At 51.2% G+C, this 15,898-nt stretch overlaps 1 protein-coding gene across 1 annotated transcript in view; it reads left to right on the top strand.

The window, feature by feature from the left end:
* Positions 1-270: 270 nt before the first annotated feature.
* The window catches only part of Gli2 (GLI family zinc finger 2), a 244,871-nt gene continuing 229,243 nt past the window's right edge, over positions 271-15,898 (top strand). Inside the window, exon 1 of the mRNA XM_052736727.1 lies at positions 271-641. The gene's annotated coding sequence lies outside the window, so the exon portion shown is untranslated. The remainder of the gene's footprint in view (positions 642-15,898) is intronic.

The raw sequence follows: 15,898 nt of genomic DNA, 5'->3' as shown, positions 1-15,898 counted from the left end.
CGTCCCCAACTCCCAGCGTTCTCTGGTCCCCTGATGGAACTTTCCAGGAGGGGTGCTTTCTTTACTCAGAGCTGAGGTGGAGGAGTCTGTGATCACTCGGGGCTATTCCCTCCAGGGTGGTGTCTGTCCCCCCCCCCCCCTAAACCCAGGGGCGGGGTGCACGCGGCGGGGGCGGGTAGGCTGGGGACGCGACGACCGGGGTGTGCCCAAGCTCAGCGCGCGGGGGCGCTGCGCCATCCCGGAGACGCTGATGGATTGCAGGAGTGCCGGCGTTCGCCAGCCGAGGCAGCACGGCTCCGCGGACTTTTTTTCAAACTCCTCTCATCAATGAGACTTCTAGCAGGAGCGGGAGGCGGCGGCGGCTACAGAGGACGCGGAGGAAGGCGAGGAGGAGCCAGGGGAAGGAGCGTGGGCCGCGCGTCGCATCGCAGCCGCCCAGAGCTGCTGGCTCCGCGTCCTTAGGGACTGCCGGGGTCCCCCGCCCGCCTTGGTACCCTCCTCTGCCTGCTCAGCCCCGCCCCGGCGGCCTGAGCCCCGGCACTCAGCAGCCCCGCGCCAGCCAAGTTGGGATGGGGCCCTGCAACCACTGCCCGGCGCCCGAGAGGCCACCTGCGTGCTAGAGGCAAACTTTTGTCTCCTCGGTAAAGTTGCATTGGCCTTTCCCCCACCCTCATTTTTTTTTTTTTAAATTTCTTGCTCGTGGTGGCGAAGCACTTCCTAGCCCGGCCAACCTCGGCTGAGATGCTGTGAGGTCTTCGGAGTGTCTCTCGGCCGGTTACCAGAGTCGAGATCGTGACACCGATTTTATGGGGGGCAGAGAGGACAACCGTGATTGTTGCTCTGGTCCAGCAGCGGCAGGGCTTAAGGAGGATCTTGGGGCTCAGAACTCGTGGCCGGGGGTCGATTTTATACTGTTGTCCTCCACCTGAGGGGAAAGTGCCTCTTGCTCTTCTTGGGTTGCTCGGGTAGGCCGTTCTTTGACCGGTGGCACGGCACTCAGCCTGGAACTGTTTGGGGGCGGCGTGGGGGTTGGGATGCTCAGAAGCTCCCTTAGATGGGCAGCTGGGAGCGCGCCTGCGGGAGTGTGCGGTGTGCTGCCGCCGCCGCCCGCCACTTGGGAATTTGCAACTCCACTTCGCCACGCTGCTAGTCCGCGTCCTGGAGCTCAGTCTTTTCTTTCTTTCTCTCTCCTTCTCCCCCTCTTTGAGTCTGTTGCCCCTTCCCCCCGCCGCCAGTCTCTACTCTGGGCCTTAGTTCTGGCTTCCTTACTTTCCTCGCCTACCCTAGGTCCCCAGATCCTCTTGACTTCCCGAGTAGATCCACGCGTAATCCTTTGCCGAGGGATCGGTTCCCCCTGCTCCTCACTTTCATCCTCGCCCCCACGTAGCACACCCCCAAGCAATCTCTCAACAAGTATATTTGCTGAGGAATTTGAAAAATCCACTACTGCAACTTGATCTGTGTGTGATGGATGAGGAGCGGCGCGGACAGAGTTGGGCGCCAATCCTATTAAGGGTTTAGAGAGAGGGGAGCGTTTTTGTTTTTTTTTTTCCTCCCCGGGATAGGGGGAAGGGACCGTGTGGTTGAGTGAGTTCGAGAGGACTCCGGCCGCGCTGGGAGCTGAAAGTCCACTCAACTCGGCTTCTTTTCAGCCTGGCAGTAATTGCTCTCACTTCCTAGGAAACGTGACTTTTAGAGCTTGGGGAAGCTGAGGATGGAGTCTCTGGGCCTCACCTCGAGTGACCCGGCCACAGAGGCGCATCGAGGTTGTGGGGGTCTCCCAGGGCGCCTCTCCATCCTGGCTCTCTCTTTTGTGTAACTGTCCTGTGGTTCCTAGGGCTGATCCCAGTTGGAGCAGGGTTAGGAAAGACTTTTCTTGGTAGTCTGATCCTTCAGAGGCTAGGAGGGGGTGGGTTCTATACCCCTCTGTTCCCCAGTTAGGGCATCCTTCATCTTGGGGAGAGCTTTGCAGTTCGGTGGCCGCACGATGTCCCGGCCCCCTGCCTCTCCGCCCTCGCTGGGTGTGTGAAGGTTTAATCCTCACAGCTTCAGATAAAGAGAACAGTTGTAAAATGCTCAAATGCTGTTTGCAGACGAGGCTCTGGGGGATGTTGGAGAATTTGAAAGTAAACGTTTCCCTCGCAAGCGGCATAAAATAGTGTTTAAACAAATATTGTATTGGCATGCTCCGGGGGCTCGGTGCCAAAAAAGTAAAGTAAATAAACTGTGAAATCCAAAATATACAGCACGGGGGGATAGCGGGCGGAATAGGCGGGCTTGTCACAAGTCTCTCTGATGCTATCTGTTTGTTCTAGCCACCTCTCCTTCGAGCCCCCTCCCCGCCCATTTCCTCACCTTGGCTGCGGTTTCCCCTGTTGAGAAGGCTTCCGTGTGTCTAGGGACTAGCCCCGCCCGGCCTGGGAGCGGCCCCTGAAAGAGCTCGGTCGGTCTGGAGCGGAGGAGGGAATACATTGTGTTCCTACCTGGATTGGCCTCCCTAACATGGGGCAGACATTCTGCTGCTTGTTTGCTTTGAGTTTGGTGGCTCTTGCTTTCTCCCAGCTTCTGTTCTATCCTGGGGCGCTAATCCCAGAATGGCTAATCCAGGCCATGCAGACCCCTCCTGCCAAAGGCTTCCCTCCCTTCTTGAAAGCTCTTCATCTTGCTTTCGCTTTCTGGAACTTGCTGCTTCTCTCTGGAGGGTTCCATGAGTTGGAACCGGCCTCTTCCGGATACAATTTCTATTCAGATGCTGCCCTGTGGAAAACTGTCTCTGCTGGTGAATTTTTAAGTTAATTATATTTAGGAAGATTTAGAGTGGTTTTGTATGTCCTCCCCCCCAAATGCCATGAGGTGTTTCCTGATTGTAGGGGGCTTAAAGTAACACACAAGAAGGTCTCCTGTGTAGGAGATCCGCTCTTGCCTTAGTCCTATGTCTGAGAGTGCGGTTGACAGGGAGCAAACCCCTCTCGACCCAGGGCTGGGCTCATCCATGAACTAGTGGGACTGCCATATCGATAAATCCGTTTCAGTTCCCTCCTAAGTGGGAACTGATGCGGTGGGAATTTGAACAGAATTCAGACTCACTGAGGTCTCCTCCCAAACTCAAACCAGGCCTTGGAAGTAGGACCACCTTTAAGTTCGTACGGCGTTCGCCATGATGCTCCACTTTCTCAAGATGTTCCTCTGGCCTTCTGGCCTTGGGAGCACACTGAGCATTGAGCCCTGAGAGGGCTGCCCTTTTGAAGTGCTCAGTCGTAAGAGGGGCCCGTGGGGTTGCTGATCACAGGCTCGTTTCCTAGCTGCTGTGGGGGTCTCAGGGGCTGTGTGTGCGGCTGCCTTGTTTGCTCTGCAGACTGAAGAATACACAAATACTTCACTCGTTTTTGTACTCCTACAAGAGCCCTGTACACAGTGCAGCCCCTGGGGCTGGATTAGTGGATCCGGGACAGTCAGCAAGCAGGCAGACAAAATTGGATATTTGCCTACACTAAGTACCCTTCTTCCACCAGCACCTCCTCCCGGAAAACTTCAGTGCCCAGACACTAGCCATCCCCTTTCAATGAGACCGTGAGGTGGTTGTATGCACTGTGAAAGCTGCTGTGACCCCTCACACCCAGCTGCCTTGTTAAAGCTCAGGAAAAAACAGAGTCCCAAACCCTTGTGGGTGCAGCTGGCCTTTTCTGGTACAAACCGCAAGGATCAAGGTGGGGCCAAGCTGCCCTGCGTCTGTAGGCTGGGGGTGGGAGGTCTACCTGTGCAGTGCCTGTTCGCCGGCCCGTCAGGGGCCCCAGGCGAGGTGGACCTCACTGTGGACAGCTGCAGCAGCTGGGCCGGGGCCCTTTGAAAGGGAACCCCAGGGAAGCCCTTCTCTCCTTTCTTTTCACCAAAGCGTCAGAGCCATGGACACGTGAAGAATGCCAACTAGAGAGAGACCGTACTCTCGGATTCTAGAGCACCCAGAGAGGCCGACTTCATGACAGGACCTACGGCCTGACTACCCAGATTCAGTGCACACAACTTGCTCTCACTTTTAAAGAACTTGGGGGAAGGGAACGAGTACTCTGGAACCGTTTGCTAATGGCAGGTATGGGACCAGGCCGGCAGGCAGCACTGGCGTCTGACAGACAGGACCCTAGAAGGTCACCCTCTAGATGCTCTCCTGGCTTCCAAATAAACACACCGCCACATTCAGTACTAATCATTACGGCCCCCCGCCCCCGCCCCCGGAATTCCAGGGCTTGTGGAAAATACAAATGACTTGGAAAATGAGAACTTTGGTCATTTTAGATTTTTTGAGGACGACGACGAAAGTGTCACTAAGTCACCTAAGTATTTGAAATCCTGGGAAAACACAGGGGAGGTGACAGTCCAGGCTTGTGTGGCTTATTGTCCAGATTCTTCCAACAACTGGAGGAGTCGTAATGTTTCTTCTTAGCTTTTCCCCCCTGGCTTCTTAAATCACATACATGTGCCGGGAAATAACTCTCTTAAGATGTGAGCGGACAGTACCCATTAAAATGTTTTTTGAGACTTGGGTTTAAATAGAAGGAATTAATGTGGGGTTGTTTTTCTTTGGTGTGCGTTTCACATGTGTGTTTTAAGGAGGCAGGTTTCTGGGAAGTGTGTTTTAACTGAGTGCCGGGTTTCAACATTAGCATAAGAAAACCACTTTTAGTGCTTTTGCTATTGTCTTGAGTGAGTTGGTACTAATGGGAGGCAGGCTAAGAAGGGTGATGGCCCATTGAGATTCCTCCAGCAGCCCCTGCTCGGTCCTCTGCCTGGGAATCTGGGATCGGCTGTCACTTTTATCTTGCTTTTCCCCCCCATTCTCTGCCCTCTGGGATGCGGTCACTTTTGTCCACGTTTATTGGCTGGTTTCTTCTCTGCAAATCTGTGGAAAATGTAATGCACCAAAAACCAGCAAATGAAATAAAAGAGAACTTATTTTTTTTACTCATTAGCAGGGGACTGGGATTGAATCACCTCTTTGGGTGCAGAGGGTCCCAGCCCTCCAGGGAGGGGACTCAGGAAGGCTGGAGGGTGGCCCTGTTAGCCTGGGCTCCCACCCAAGGGAACGTGTAACACTGCTCTTAGGGCCCCCCCAGCCCTTTCCTCCTGGATCCGGGCTCTGAGGGGTTGGCATGGGTGGAGGAGAGAGCCTCACAGCCGGTCCTGCCCTCGGCCTTCCCTGGGACACAGTTAAGTATCTCCCTACCTCTAGACCTGGCTTTCACCCTGTAATTAGGCAAAGCCCCGGGTGTGATTAAGGCTGCTGACTTGGCGGGGCTTGGAGCCCTTTCCCTGTATGAGAGTGAACTCTTGCTCTTTCCTGAATCTTACTGGGCTCTAATACCTCTGGGGTGCCAAGTGTCTCCCCTATTCTTCCCCGTTTTTCTTTTTTTTCCCCTCCCTCCCCCTCCTTTCAATCTCTTCTTCCTTCCTTTTCTTCTTTCCTTCCTTCCCCTTCCATCACCTTCCTTCTCCCCTGAACTTCCTCTTTTCTGTCCCCCGTCTTCCCTTTTCTTCTCCCCCCACCTCCGTCCGCTCTCTTCTCCTTCTGCCTTCTCCTCCCAGCCCCCCTTCCCCTCCTTCCCCCCATCTTTCCTTCTTTCCTCGCCCTCCTGCTCCTCTTTGTCTCTCCCTCCTCCGCCCCACCCCCGCCCGTCCCGTCCCGCCCCGCCCCGCCCCGCCCCGCGGAGGCTCCGCCGTCCCCGTGGGGCCGCGCAGGCCGCGTGTCCGGGCGGCGCCGAGCGCGCCCCGTCCGGGGAACATTCCGTGCCCGAGCGCCCGCGGCCTCCCACCTGCGCGCCCGCCCGCCCGCCCGCCCGCCCGCTCCGCGGCGCGCGAACAATGGCCACATTGTTGCGGCGGGTGGCGGGAGCCGCCGGGACCCTGCTCGTGGCGGGGTAGGAAGAAGGCCAGGGGACCAGGTCGTGGCTCCCGCCTGGAGATGCAATGCCCACCTGAGCCCGGGGCCCGCACCGTGTCCCCAGCCTACCTGCCCCTGGGTCTTCTTCCTCCTGCCTTGCGCGGATGCTCAAGTTTAGAGAACCAGAGCGTTTGATGAGAGAGAGAGAGAGACCTGGTCACTAAACTTTTGGTGGTGGTTGAAACTTTCTTTAAGATGTCTGCACACCATCGCTTGCAAGGCCCCCAAGCTGGGGAGGAATGGGTGCTTCTCGGGGCCATGCCCATTCGTCCTGACCTCTCAGCTCGCAGAAAAAGATCTTTGAACACTTAGGACAGAATGTTTAAAAGAGCATCATGAGGGGCCCCCGCATAGGCCCCTTTCAGACCCTGCTTAGCGCCCTGTCTTTGTGCCTTGGACAATGAAATAAGTCAGGCCGACTTTGGAGCCTCATTTATAAGAAACTGTAAGGGCCGCTCAAGTACACTTGTGCTAAGTTGAATTGATTGAAATTTAATGGCGGTTAGTGGCGATGAATGGTAATGATTTTCCAGCGTATCTTTGGCATACTTGACATTAATAACTGGAGTGTGTGTGTGTACGAGGCTGAGCCCGCCTCGAGCCTGCCACACACACACACAGGAGGCAGCTGCATTATTCATCTTCCTACAAGCCAGACCCTTCCTCAGATCCTTTCCCTTCTTGCTAGATTGCAGTTGTTTGGATGATTTACACACACACACACACACACACACACACACACACACACACCACACACACACACACACACACACCAAACATGGTAGAAAGAAGGAAAGAAAAATCTTTCTCCATTGAGCGTGTACATCATGTCAGCATAAATTTGAGCTCGGGATATTTTTTTCCAATTCTTACATAAATCAGCTTCTAATATACAGAATGTGATGAGTTTGTTTTAGATGGCATCATGAATTAATGGTATGCAAATCAAAGCCTTGCAGGTGGAATGATTTACTTAATAATTTCAACTTCTAATATTTAGGCTTATTCATTATGTTGGGAGTTAAAAAAAAAGTCCATATTTTTAAGCCTGAGGTGGGGAGATTAGTATACAAGTGTTTGAGTGTAGGCAGAGATGGAGGACCGGAAAGAGGGCCTTGGTTTGTTACTTTCTTTTGAGAATCTGCAATTGACCAAGCATTGATCTTAGGAGCTAGGGATAGCCTCAGTGTAGTCTGAGGGAAGACGGAAACACACTGGTGTAATTTTAAGTGTGAGGACCAAGGAGTGTGCCTATGGCATTACTGGGCAGAGGGAGCAGGGCTGTGGGGTGGGTTCTGATGCCTCTGTGGGACTCTCACTTGAAGCTATCTGAAGAGTTGATCATTAAGTGCTTGATTATGAGGTGGCAATGGTGTGGAAAATCGGGCCTGAGGACCACCCAGGCAAGTCATAGAATTTCTTTTCTTACATAGGGTGTTTTCCTTTGGGACGAGTGGAGGCAGAGAAAGAGTGGTAGATTGATGGGTTTTGTAGGGAAGTCAGGCCCAACCTCCTGTGCTGCTCTCAGGAAGATGAAGAGACCAAGCCACGCTACTGCTGGGTGATCTTTACACGCTCTGTCTGTGTGTATTGCTTTCTTCATGGCTTTCACCAAGGACCTCACAAATGCAACGTGAGGACGGAAGGGTTTATTTTGGCCTACAGTTCCAGGGATGCAGTCCATCAAGGCAGAGAAATTACGGTGATGAGTGTAGGTAACAGCATGTGGCATCACAGATAGGGGGTAGAGAGCAGTGACGGCTGGTCCTTAGCTTGTGACCTCTTCTTTTTTTCCTACAGTCCTGGACTCCATCCCATGAGATGGTGTCACCCACGTCTAGGTTTGGCTTTCCTACTTCAGTTAAGCTAATCTAGAAAATCCCTCACTGGTGTGTCCAGAGGCTCTTCTCTTTGGTGGTTTTAGATCTTATTGATAACGAGTGTTGGCCATCACATCATAAAGCAGGAAGCTGTTGGCAGCTGCGCCCATCCTGTTCTCCCCAGCAGCCAACATGTCCTGCTTCCAGGGCAGCACTCAGCAGGGATCGGAGGGAGGCAGGGTGGTGGTGGGGATAACTGGAGTCAGGGAAACTGAGGTCTGTGGCAAGAGATCTGCTTCTGCCTTCTCCTGACGGTTCCCTCTTCCTGTGCAGCTTCAGAATTCAGCGTATCTCTAGGGCAGTGGCTCTCAGCCTTCCCAGTGTGCGACCCTTTAATACAGCTCCTCAGGTTGTGGGGACCCCCAACCACACAATTACTTTTGCTGCAACTTCATAACTGCAATTTTGCTACCGTAATAAATCATAATTTAAATATCTAATATGCAACCGCTGTGAAAAGGTTGTTCAATGCCCCCTCCAAAGGGTTGTAACCCACAGGTTGAGAACCCATGCTCTAGGGTAGGGTAGGGGTGGAATGGCCGTGGGGACAATGATGGCCATTTGGTCACTGATGGCCTTTCGCTCTTCTTGAAAGCTGAAGGCAGTTTAGGAAGGGCTGACACATAAATATGTCTGGATCTTTAAAGATGAAGTCAGTGTTTTGACTTTTCAAAAAAAAAATTGAGGTCGCAGCCATCCAGTGACAGGTTGAAGGCCTATCACTCAGACATCTCCACGGACAGCCCTGGGCTGTGCCTTTGTGATGCATGGTGTGTGTCCAGGCAGGGACAGACTATTTAGGGCCGGCCCTCCCTGTCTTCCTGAGATCAAGGTGAGGGAGGGGACAGCTATGGTGTGGTTCAGGGACAAGGTACACAGGCAGTGCCTTGTTTATGTCAGGAGGGAGGAAGTCAGTAGATCAGCCAGCCTCTTAGGTATGCAGATCAGGAGTGGAGTGGGAGGGGAGGGGAGGAAGTGAGACGGGATGGGTTTGCCTCGGGAAGATGAAGTGTGTCATAGACATAATATAGTAGGTTACACTTGCAATATACTCTGTTCCATGGCTCTTTGTACTGGTAAATGTGAGGAGAGACGTATGATATGTATATTTATGCGGAAATCCGTTTATATCCGTAAAACTGTAACCACCGGCTCTCTGGGAATTGGATTGTTTTCTGATCTTAAGATATATAAGAGATAGGAGTGGAACTGGGGGCCGCGGCTCGGTGGGGGAAGCGCCTGCAAACCTGGGGACCTGCGCTTGGAACCCCAGTATCCGCATAAAAGCCAGGCTTGGCCATGTGTGTCTGTCATCTCAGCTCTGGGGGAGGCAGAGGAGGTGCATCCGAGTTGGACTTGGAGCTTATGGGCCGGCCTAGCCACATCGATGAGCTTCGTGTTTCAAAGAATGAGGTGGAAGGGATGGGTCAAGGAGTAAAGTGCCTGCTGCCACTCCTGACGACCTGAGTTGATCCAGGGCACCCACATGGTAGAAGAAGGAACGGACTCCTGAAAGTTGACCTCTGACCTCTGCATTGCTGTCTACATGCTCATACATAGCACACACACACACACACACACACACACTCACACAAAAAAACAGGAATGGCATAATAAGGTCAGAACGAGAAACTAGGGGAGTAGCGGCAGATCTGAGGCTAAAGCTTCATAGATTGTCTCCAAGTGGGGCTCCTGGGCCACTCAGATGAGGTTCAGGAGGGAAGCCCATTAAGTATGCATGTTCTCAGGTCCTGGGGAGAATCTACAACATTAGAAGTTTGCTACAGTTGGCTTTTTATCAAGGTGGATGATGGGAGATCAACTTTTTTTTTTTTTTTTTTTTTTTTTTTTTTTTTTTTTTTTTTAAGACAGGGTCTCATGTATCTCAGGATGTCCTCAAATGATTATGTCCCCATGACCATTCACCACCACCAACCAGTCACTATACCCTGGAGCAGTGGTTCCCAATTTGTGGGTCACAACCCTTTGGGGAGTTGAACAACTTTTTCGTCGGGGTTGCAGTGAGATATCCTGCCGTCCAAGTGCTGAGACTATAGGTGTGTGCAACCTTGCCTGATGTCTGCTGTGCTAGGGCTTTGGATATGCTTAGCGAGTGTTCTACCAACCAGGGCTGTGTTCCCAGGTATTGCCACCGTTAGGTTCAGGTCAGTGCAGGACTGCATTCTCAGCAGATGGGGAAACTTCCACCCGCCTTGTCCACTGTTGCTGGGTGTCATGGTCAAGCAGATTAAGTTGCTGCTGGACCAACGTAGCACAAAGAAGTGGTCTCTAGAGTGTGATCTCTCTCATGGGCAGAGGCCAGGTTGGAAGGTCAGTCGGGTGGGCAGCACAGTCCACCTGAGGATTAGCGTTCCTGGAATGGTGGCCTCGTCAGTCACTGCAGTCCTGATGGCAGTAGAGTGCGGGCTTCCTTGTAATTTAATTTCTCTTGCTGCCAGAAAAGATTCTGGCAAAAGGCAATTTCACAGAGAAAAGGTCTATTTTAGACTATAATTCCAAGTTTCAGCTCATTATTGTGGGGAAGTCAGGGTGTGAGGACTTAACAGCTCATCACATCACAGCTAGAGCTGAGAGAAATAAATGCATGGACATTGCTTGCTTTGCTCATTCGTCTCTGAAACAGTTAAGGACCTAGGGAATGGTACCACCCACAGTGGACTTCATCCTCCTATGTCAAGTAACAATCAAAACAATCCCCAACAGACATGCCCACAGGTCAACCTGATCTACATAATTTCTCAGTTAAGACTTTCTCACCAAGTGATTTTTGGTTGTGTTAAATTGACAGTTAAATTGTCTGACCAGCCTAGTCTGTTAAATACCTGAGGTTCTGCCCATGTGGGTTAGCCTGGGGTCCTCTGATATGTACCATCAGGCACTGTAGTCTGTTCGTATTAGAAGTACACATGCGTAATAAACTCTGGAACAAATCAAAGAAGAAAACATTTCACTTTGGTGTGTGCATACATATGAGTCCTGTATTTGTGGGTGCATGTGTCTGTGTGAGTTCTGGTGAAGTCCAGAGGTCAATCCCAGCTGCTGCTCTCAGGCACTGCCCAGTTTTTTTGGGGACAGGGCTCCTCACTAGCCTGAAGCTTGTCAAGTGTGCTAGGCTGGCTGACCATCTCCAGGACCCACCTGTCTCGTTTCCCCAGCCCTGGGATTATAAGTTTATACCACCGTTTCTGGCTTTCGATTTTATTTTGATTACATTTATCTATTTATTTTGTGTATAAATCTGTGTGTTGGGGGGGGGGAGGCATGCCATGAATGCCATCGTATGGATGTGGAGGTCAGGAGACAACTTGTGGGAGTCAGTTCTCTCCTTCCATCTTGGGGGTCTCAGGAACCAAGCTCAGTTGGACAAGCTTGGCCACAAGGGCCTTTACCTAGTGAGCCATCTGCTGGCCCACACCCGGATCTTTACGTGGGATCTAGAGATGGAATTCAGGTCTTCATGCTTACAAAGTGAGCGCTTTACTGCCTGAGTTACTGCCCAAGCCCAAGAAGAAACTATCTGATAGGCTGAATTTGTGATGTAGGGACCAGTCCTCATCATTGGTCAGGAGAGTCCATAGGATCTGAGAGCAAGATTCTCGCCTGACTGCATTATTGTGCTCCACTCACACCCCCAAAAGTAGATTTGTAAAAGAGGCAGAGAGGCGGAGGCAGGAGGAGTAAGGATTTAAGGCCGTCTTGTCTCCAAAGGGAGTCTGAGGCCAGCCTGGGCTACATGAGACCCTGCTTCAAAGCAACAACAAAAAGGGCAGGGGGCAGAGAGAGGTCTCTGTACATAAATCTGCATCCATCCACCCTCCCTCCACCCATCCATCCATCCCTCCTCTACTCCACATCATATAGACAATGATGAGGTATGTGCATACTTACGACTCAGGTGGTGAAATGTCAACATGCTGCACATCCAGAGGTGTCCTGGGACTAGACCTGGGCTGCTCCTAGGGAAGCTCTCGGGAGCTACTGGTAGGACAGGGTCCCGGGTTCGTGCATGTCCTCAAAACATCACATAGGTGAGAACTTAAGAGACAGGTCCAGCAGACCGGACTCCAGCCCTCCCACTGTTTGCTTTACGCGGACCATTCAGGTCAGCTGGGAGCAAAGACAGGCCAGGGATATCTGACAAGGTCAGGAGGCATTTTGGCACAGCTGGCTTTGTGGATAGTATCAAGTGGGTAGAGACCATGACGAGAGGTTTTCCCGCCCAAATGTCACAGTGTCAAAGTGCCACTAATGGGGAACCTTGGGTGGGTGATGGTCACCTGCAAAGCCGGCCATAGGTGCCCTTGCTGACTGACATCCAAGTTGCTGCTGGTGAGGTAGGTATCTAGGGGTCTCTAGTGTGGAGTGTGACAGCAGGTAGCGGTTCCTTACGTACTCACCTGGAAGCCATAAGTGTCTTTTCTGTCCCCTGTATTTGAAATGGTTTGGCCCATGCCATCAAAAGGAGTTCCTTGTGTAATCCATCAGCCAATCAGCTGACATTTACTGGAACATCTGTTAGGTGTCTGGTGCTGATTACACTTAGGCACCACAGGCACACCTTGCTAGCCTGGTTTAGCACCCAGCAGCTGAAATCCCAGACTTCTCCTCCTATCTAGCAGGGGAGCTGGGCTATGTGGGAAAGCGAGAGGTAGCTAGGGTGACTGTGAAAGGTAACTGTGTGGGGACATTGCTCAGGGGTAGGGATTCCCCAAGCCATTGTCCCAGGGAAGCTGGGTGTGGCTGTTGTCCTGGTTGCAGGCTAGCAAGATCCCTAGGTCATAATAGATTTGGGGTGGGTTGTCCCTGGGAGCTCTTAGGCAGGGGAAGCAAGTCCTGGGTTGGCACCGAGTCTGGGCCTTTGCCTGTCGCTCCTTTTTCAAATTAAAAAAAAATTATTATTACTATGTACGTACGCATGCATGGTGTGTGTCTATGTACTTTTGTGCCATGGAGTGATTTGAGATCAGAGGTCATACCACGTGGGTCCACAGGACAGAATTCAGATAAATCAGGTTAGTGGAGACGCATCTTTACCCGCAGAGCCGTCTTACTACCACATTATCGTTCAGCTTGTTTTGGAGACAATCTCACTATGTAGTCCTGGTTGACCTGAAATCACTATGTAGACCAGGTTGGCCTTGAACTTGTGGGGTTTCTCTTGCCTCTACCTTCAGCTCTGGGATGATGAGTGTGTGCCATTGTGCCTGGCTTGCTTTGGATCTTTTACTTAACCAAACAGTTGTGCTGGGCAGTCCAGCAGAGTGGTAGAGAGCGAGGCTAGCCAGGGCAGGACTCTTGCGGCAGATGCCGAACAGGATACAGCCTCTCTTTGGTGTGTGAGGTGGAGATTTGCCTAGAGATGCCCCAGAGGGCAGCTTGTGCTGCACGTGGCATTGCCGGTATGTGCATACTTACGACTCAGGTGGTGAAATGTCAACATGCTGCACATCCAGAGGTGTCCTGGGACTAGACCACTGGGAGTATTGACGTGTGAAAACCTTAACCTCTCCGGAGCCTTTTCTCCCTATCTTGAGTTTGGGCTGTCAGAGTTCTGGGTGGTGATTTTTTTGTTTTTTATTTTTTATTTTATTTTTTTCCAAGGCAGAGTTTCTCTGTGTAACAGCTCTGGCTGTCCTGGAACCCTCTCTGTAGACCAGGCTGACCTCAAACTCACAGAAATTTGTCTGTCTCTGCCTCCCAGTATTGGGATTAAAGGAGTGTACCACCACTACATTGAATAGTGTTTTTTATTTATTTATTTTAAGATATGGTCTCATGTAGCCCATCCTGGCCTTAAGCTTGCTATATAGCTGTGGATGACCTTGAACTTCTCTCCTTCTTGCCTCTTCTTCAGGGGGCTGTGATTACAAGAGTGCACCACCCTTCCAAGTTGATGTGGTGCTGGGGTTGTGTGTGTCCTCGGGGGGTGGGCATTCCCAACTGTGCCAACAGCCCCAGCCCTGACTTGCTTTGGTTTGGGGGTCCAACACAACCATAGAAAAGAGGGAATTCCTAGCAAATATGTACATCTCTCTTCTTACCCTGGCAAACCCTGTCTGTGGGTGGGGGTGGTGTGGTGTAGGGGGAGTGGCTGCCCCTACCTGTTCCTGATCTCCTTCCTGAGGATAGCTCCCCCGGGACAATCTGTTGGGCCTGTTGGAGGGACAGACTGGTGGGATATGTGGAGATAGGATGAGATTGGTCCTCAGAACACTCCACTATGATCTTCAGGAATGGCTTTGGTGATTCAAGGGCAGTAATAGTCATGTGTACATCACCCATCCAGTCATCCGCCATTATTCATTCAGTATCATCTATCCATCCAAGTATCCATCCTTTACCCACTCCCAACCACTCCTCCTTCCATCTCCTTTCCACCTGTTCATCTTCCCAGCCTTCATCTACTCTTGCATCCATTCACTGTCCATCCATTTATCCAACCTTCTGTCCTTCCTCCACCCATCCATTCATCCACCTCTTTCTATCCTCCCTCCCCTTGCTTATCTTCCACCCCCCTTTATTGGTCCATCAGTTGTTCATTCATCTACCCTTCCACCCATCCAGCCTTCCATTCTTCATCCATTTATCATCCAGCCTTCCATTATCCATCCACTCATCCATCCAGCCTTCCATTCTTCATCCACTCATCCATCCAGCCTTCCATTCTTCATCCACTCATCCATCCAGCCTTCCACTACCCATCCACTCATCCACCCATCATCCTTCTTTCCATCCACCCATCCTTCCATTATCCACCCTCTTTGCTTTCCCATCCTTTCATTCTCCTTTCACTCTTTAGTTATCCGCTTATGACTACAGGGATTTTCAAGGCCTTTTGTGTTGATGCTCTGTGTGCCGTCTTCCCCATTGATGAGGTCAGTGATCACTCCTTCTGTGGAGTTCTTCCTGTTCTAGCCCTAGGCTTTTACGTCTCCCTGAGGTTTCTTACTTAATAGCACTCATTAATATTGTCTTTTTATTATCTGTTTATTTGTACTTAGTGTTTGATAAATGAGTTGTGTGTGTGTGTGTGTGTGTGTGTGTGTGTGTGTGTGTGTGCACACCCACATGCACAAATGTGGAGGCCAGAGCAGCATATCAGACGTCTTTCTGTGCCTTATGGTCTTGAGACGGCCCCCTCATCGATCTGGAAGCTCACCCAGCTAGGCTGATCTCAGGATGTGTGATTGCTCCCTGCAGTGTTAGGGTTAGGGCACACACACCTTGCTTTTTACTCAGTGAGTCTTCCAACCTTCTCTAGACCCTGGTAACAGTTTTTGATGAGGCACATGGATATACATTCCTGTAGCTGAAGTTTTCCTGTGTCCTGCCCGGTCTGTAGCTTCTCAGACCCAAGTAAATACACAGAGGCTTATATTAATTAAACCTGTACGGCCATTAGCCCAGGCTTACTACTGACTAGCTCTTATACTTAAACTCGGCCCATTTCTGTTCGTCTGTATATCACCACGTGTTCCGTGGCTTTACCTGTGTGCCATTACATGCTGCTCCCTAGATGGCAGGCTGGTGTCTCCTGACTCAGCCTTCCTCTTTCCAGAATTCTCTTTATCTGCTTGTTCCACCTATACTTCCTGCCTGGCTCCTGGCCAATCAGCGTTTTATTAAACCAGTGTACAAAAGCATTATTCCACAGCACATTCCTTTTGGTATCTGTCTTAAGAAATCCAGGCCAACTCAAGTTGGCTTTCTTGATCTGGGAGAGCAACTGTGATTAATGATTGGTTTTTTAATGTTGTTCTTTTACATCATCTGAGCACATGCTAAGTTCATTTGGACTCCACACACAATCTGTTTTGGATGGGAGTTGGCTTTTTGGACTTAGTTGGGAATGGGCCGAAGTAACCAGAGCTGGAGACTGGCTTTGCCTTTGAGCTACTACTGGACCTCAGGCGGCCACTGTCCCTCTCTGATCCTCTCCTAGCTTGTTTCATAGAACAATTCATTCTTGTTGGTCTGTCTCTCTCTCTTTATTTTTATTGTGTGTCTCTGTGTAGGAACATTGATGCCATGAAACGCCTGTGAAGCTTTCAGGAGTTGGTTCTCT

This window comes from Peromyscus californicus, unplaced genomic scaffold, assembly GCF_007827085.1.
Source record: "Peromyscus californicus insignis strain IS unplaced genomic scaffold, ASM782708v3 Scaffold_14__1_contigs__length_90479793_seg_2, whole genome shotgun sequence".
NCBI classification, from domain to species: Eukaryota; Metazoa; Chordata; class Mammalia; order Rodentia; family Cricetidae; genus Peromyscus; species Peromyscus californicus.
Note: the sequence above shows the minus strand (reverse complement) of the source record. Positions and strands in the feature narration are given on the sequence as shown.